Below are 5,972 nucleotides of genomic sequence, written 5' to 3'. Positions count from 1 at the left end.
GATCCTGCATTGCAGGAGACTCTTTAACAACTGAGCAGCAGGGAAGCCTGCTATTAAGAGAATTGCTAAGAATAAAGACAGGTCAACTTAAAAAGTATCAGCAGGTACATGCTTGAGTTTATCTTATAATCTATAGATAATACTTTAGAATATTGGATTAGAATAAAGGTGTAATGAATCCATATACCTTTTTCAAAGGAATACCCAAGACAGAAGTAGCAATAAATTTATAAATGACAGTCATCAATCAGATGAAATAATTTAGATGAAGCTTTTCTCTCTCGAAGAGGTGGGGACTGACTGGGCAAGTGGTCAGGAAGGAAATACAATATGCTTTTAACTTTGTATGAAAAATAATGTTCAGGTCCACGTTGCTGAACATAGTTCTGTTTTTGCCAAATAAATCCTCTACTTCAAATTACTGTCCAAATGTTTTATTAAAACTCCACTTCTGCCTTTGTTTTGGAATCTGTTACTTTTGTTGCCCCCTCCTGATCACTGTCCTCTGAAGCTCCTACTTCTTTCCTGCTGTCCCCTGACACCTCGGTTGCCCTCCTGAGGAGGAAGGTGCTATCCCCTTCTTCCTGCTGTCCTCGGAAGTTGCGACATCCTTCCCATGGGTCTTCTAGCTCTGGTTGCTCTGTGGCTGCAGAAAGTTGCCAGCGCCATGAATCATACCACTTTTCCTGTACTTCTGTCACTGATGCAGTAGGGATGTCAAAGCAAACACCCTGCTTTCCTTTGAAAAAGACCATTCCCTTCACTAGCATAACTAATGTTTGGCATTTCAATCGAGCACTGCAAGATCATGGTCACAAAACCCGCTTCTGAGTCGCTCAAGCTGACGTGGCACTGGATAAGTGGGCCAGGGCTAATGCTGGGGCTTCCACCAGGGCTCCCTTCTCCCCAGTCAGCTTCTTGGCTGACTGCTCGAAGTGACCGAGGGCAGTGGGAGGCACAGAGTCCCAGAGTCTGATGGCATCTTTGCTAGAAGCTTTTATTATCTCTGTTGCAGAAGGATCACCTATTCATTTAAATTTGATTCCTGCTTTTTGCTCCACTTGGGCTAACTGGTATTCTTTGTGCTGGGAAAAGCAGATGCAAACCCCAGTCCTCCCAGCTCTACCTGTTCATCCAGGATGATGAATGTGGGATTCCACATCCTTTGGCGGAGAACGTTGAACAACCAGATCAGCCTCAGGGATATCTAACCCACGTGCAGCAACATTGGTTGCAACCAAAGCCCCAACATCTCCATTTCTAAAATCTTTCAGGGTGATTTCCTTTTGCTTCTGTGAAATGTCTCCATGTAACGACTGGGCATCCTGCCTTACATTCTGCGACAACTCCGGGCTTCTTTCTTTGTTTCATAAAATACGATAGCACACCCTTGAAAACCACTGTATACTCGCATCACGTCTCCAATAACTGCTGCTCTCTGAGTCCAGTGGCACTTGATAGCCAGACGCTCTACAGTTACTGCCGTTTTCTGCGTCTTTTTACCAATCAGGTCTACTTGTTCATATGTAGGTTTCATGTATTTCTTAGCAACAGTATACACCCAATGGGAGCAAGTTGCAGGAAAAAAATTTTTTTTTTTCCCTGCAACACCCACGTAGCTAAGGCTTTAACAACAACAACAACAAGAAAAAACAACTTCCCTGTCCTGGGTGGGACAAGATTATGGAGACAGATACTCTATCAGGGCATGGAAATAATTTGAGTGGCAGAACTCATAAATAAGAGAAAGACAAACTAATTAACAAGTTGTTTCTCTCAGACAGCATAAAGTCAATAGATTTAAGGAGCCAGAATTCCTAGGAAGGGACAAGAAGGCATTCATTAATTGGCTCAATGTGCCAACTGAGAAATATTTTGCAATGTGAAAAATTCATATTGTTTTTTAGTTTATACATTGGTCAAAATCTATGCTATACAATATGGTGGCTATTTAGATTTAAATAAATTGAAATTAAACAAAATGAAAAATCCAGGTTCTCTGTCCCATTCACCACAATTCAAGTGTTCGACAGCCTTGTATGGAGCATGGTTGCCATATTGGACAGTTCAAATACAGAACATTTTCATCATCACATAAAATCCTATTTGACAGCATCAGTCTAGATGTAACAAACATGGAGCATGACACTGATTTTTTACATTGGCAGTTAGGTTGATACAGAAGCTGGGATTGTGAAAGTTTTATTTTTACACAAATATTTAATATGATTTAATAAATTCTCAAAAAGCATTCAGCTTATTTAAGTAATTAAAAGATCAGTCAGAAAAGGCCTAGAATGAGGGCACCAAGTGGTGGGTAAGGTGAAAGCGTGTGCCAAGGAGAATATTCGCGGAAATAGAGAAGTATTTTGTGTGCCGTGTGAGGTGCAGCCTCTGAACCTGTTACCAGGAGAGTGGTCCCAGTGATGCTCATAGAAACGACCTGGGAACAGTTCAGAGACTATGTTCTCTGGATCTAGTGAGTGGAAGGGCATCTTGATGAAACACGTATCGAATCTGATGTCGTAACTATTCTCAGATATATGCTAAGAAAAATGGCTAAATGCTCTTAAAGCAACAAAATTAAATGTAGTTTAACATATGAGATTCACCAGAGGAGAGAAATGAGACATCGGTTTTATGAACTTGAATGTTTCATACAGAAATGCTAAATTTACAGTGCACTGTGGTTTATGTGATAAAATTAAGATATTTTATGACATCATAAAATGTGAAGTGAAAATCGCTCAGTTGTGTCTGACTCTTTGTGACCCCATGGACTATACAGTCCCTGGAATTCTCCAGGCCAGAATGCTGGAGTGGGTAGCCTTTCCCTTCTCCAGGAGATCTTTCCAGTCCCTGGGAAGATCGAATCCAGGTCTCCTGCATTGCAGACAGATTCTTTAACAGCTGAGCCACCAGGGAAGCCTGAGAATACAGGAGTGGGTAGCCTATCCTTTCTCCAGTGGATCTTCCTGGTCCAGGAATCAAACCAGGGTCTCCTGCATTACAGGCGGATTCTTTACCAACTGAGCTATCTTTTGTGTTAATAATTTATTATATGTGATCATATTAAAATGTTTTAAATGATAGGTAAAATTATATTTAATTTCTGAAGCTAAGTTTTGCTTCAAGAATTCATTGACAATGTTAATTGCTATTTCCTCAGGCGAGGGAAGTTTCTCTACATTGAATTTAATTAAAAAAACTAAGAATTACAATGACTCAAGAATGTTTTGTCTAATTTGGCTTTGCTGTCAATTTACCCGAATTATACAAAAAATCTTTAACAATGTAATTAGTGTGCTGAAATAAAGGCAAGCCATATTTTTATGAAAAATATAATAATTTATGAATGGCATGTTTTTAGAATTCATTTTAACATGGGCAGTGTGCCAGCAGAACTCTGTCACTTGAATCAAAGTCAGTTATCTTTGATGTTATACTTACTTTTGATCATTTAAAACTAATGATATTAAAAATATTTTTCAGTTTTGTCATTATGAAGGTTTACTTTTCAAAAAGGAGGATAGAACACATATGTTTAAAATTTTTATTCATTTGTTGACTGTGCCGCACAGCGTGTGGGATCTTAGTTCCTTGACCAGGAGCGAACCTGAACCCCTGCAGTGGAAGTGCAGAGTCTAACCCAGGGTTAGTCCCATAGGACAGAGTTTAACCAACATCTGCCAGCTTGATGTGTACCTTTAAAATACACTGTTATACGGTGTGTGGCCCTCTATTTGCCCCCTGGCCTTTGGTCTGGGAATAATAAGAGCGGCCTGGCTCTGTTCATTAGTCCTTCTGGAGGAAGTAAAAATACCTTTTCACACAGGATAGAACTTCCTGTTTCAGAGCCTGAGAGAACTTACAGAGACAAGTACACAGGATTCTAGTTCAGCTTCACAGTTCATCTGTAACAGTCATGTCACATTAGACACTTGGGGGTTGAGAACGTTTAGAGCAGATTGTGCTTACATATTTGCAGCAGGTCATATACTTCAGTGCGGGCTTCCCTGTTGGCTCAGCGGTAAAGAATCTGCCTGCAATGCAGGAGCCGCAGGAAACACGGGTTTGATCCCTGGGTTGTAAAGATCCCCTGGAGGAGGGCGTGGCAACCCGCTCCAGTAATCTTGCCTGGAGAATCCCATGGACAGAGGGGCCTGGTGGGCTACAGTCCATGGGGTCGCAAAGAGTCTGACACGACTGAAGCAACTGAGCATGCATGCGTCAGTGGATACCAACCCGTCTTACGTCACCTCTACAGAAACAGAACAACAGGAAAAAGGAACAATTTGGTTCTGGTTTGAGGGATTTCACTTGTGCCCTGGGAAAAATGTGTTTGGTAGCAGAGTTGCCTTAAACTGTGGACTGGTTGATTGAAGGGAAGGTAGGAAGCCCACTTCCCTTGGGCTCTGACTGGATTTCTCTGATTTGAATGTTATGGATCTGGTGGAGTTACGTCTAAAAGCAGACATAGGAATTATTTCCAGTTTTATTAAGTTATAATTGACAACAATTGTAAATATTTAAGCTGGACAACTTGATGTTTTGTATATGAACACATTGTGAAATGATCAAAACAATCAAGCTAATTAACACACCCATCACCTCAACAGCTACTGTTTTCTTTCTTCTTCTTTTTGGTAGAGTCTTTACAGGTCTAAAATTTAGATTAGGATTTTGTGGACTGCTGTTTTGGCTTTCCAAGAGGCTCAAGTGGTAAAGAATCCGTGTGCCAGTGCAGGTACTGTAGGACCTCGGTTCGATCCCTGTATTGGGAAGATCCCCTGGAGAAGGAAATGGCAACCCACTGCAGTACTCTTGCCTGGGAAGTCCCGTGGAGAGAGTAGCCTGGCGGGCTTATGGTCCGTGCTGAGCATGCACGTGCAGACTCAGACAAGTCTGCTATTTAAACACTGCACAGTCACGTGACTGCAGCTCAGAGGTGGGAAGTGCGTTTTACCCCCGTTTCCCTGGAAGTAAAGAACAGTCTCCATGAGCTGTAAAGCTACATGCTTTCTCTGTTTTGCATTCTTGCTAAAGCTTGTTGAAGCCCTTCAACACTGGGGACTTTGGGGTTCTGTTTTTACCAGTGACCTAATTGTTGTGGATAACCACCAGGAGAGTGGCCTGCATTATGCTCCCACTGGCCAGGCAGCTGTGACACTTTACCGTAGAGACCAGCCTGCCCTCGGTGAAAGTGCCCTCCAGGCTGGCCCAGAGGGGAGGGCCTTTCCTGGAGCCCCTGCTGGAAAGGGCTCTGGTCTCAGGTTTCAGAAGAGCAGCTGCTGTCTGAAACCTTTGCATAGAATGCGTAAAGTGTCTGACTTACAAGGAAAGCGGGCAGCTCCGACCTCAGAGAAAGCGATGGCTTTTGGAAGGGAAAGATGAGCTGCAGCAGGAAAGGGCAGAGGCGGCAGGATGAAAGGGGCGGTGTCTGTGGGCTGGGGTGGCAGAAAGAGGGGCGCACTTCCAGAAGGGATGACTGCCAGTTAATTTATACACGTGTGTGCGTGCAGGTGTGTGTGTGTGTGTGTGTGTGTGTGTGTGTGTGTGTGTGTGTGTGAGTGGGGGTGGGGGGATACTTGAGTGACAGCTGGCTAAAATGAAGGCCTGGGGCCCCTTAGAAAGTGAGCTGATGAGTGTGCTTCAGTCGTGTCCGACTCTGTGCGACCCCATGGACTGCAGCCCACCAGGCTCTTCTGTCCTTGGGACCTTCCAGGCAAGAATACTGGAGCGGGCTGCCATGCCCTTCTCTAAGCGGTCTTCCTGACCCAGGGGTCGTACCCACGTCTCTTAAGTCTCCTGTGTTGGCAAGCGGGTTCTTGGCCTCTGGTGTCTCCTGGGAAGCCCTGAGCCTGTTGGTTCTCTGCTTCAGGGTCAGGCCTGAGGTGCTGAGTGTGGAGGAGATGATCAATAAATGACTAGGAATTAACCAGTGAACGAATGGCTCAGCACATTTGTGAATT

At 43.5% G+C, this 5,972-nt stretch overlaps 1 pseudogene; it reads right to left on the bottom strand.

Annotated features, from left to right (window-relative positions):
• Positions 1–418: 418 nt before the first annotated feature.
• LOC136145186 (nucleolar RNA helicase 2 pseudogene) lies at positions 419–1,602 on the bottom strand (annotated as a pseudogene).
• Positions 1,603–5,972: the final 4,370 nt, after the last annotated feature.

The sequence above is a fragment of the Muntiacus reevesi genome, chromosome 12, assembly GCF_963930625.1.
Source record: "Muntiacus reevesi chromosome 12, mMunRee1.1, whole genome shotgun sequence".
NCBI classification, from domain to species: domain Eukaryota; kingdom Metazoa; phylum Chordata; class Mammalia; order Artiodactyla; family Cervidae; genus Muntiacus; species Muntiacus reevesi.
Note: the sequence above shows the minus strand (reverse complement) of the source record. Positions and strands in the feature narration are given on the sequence as shown.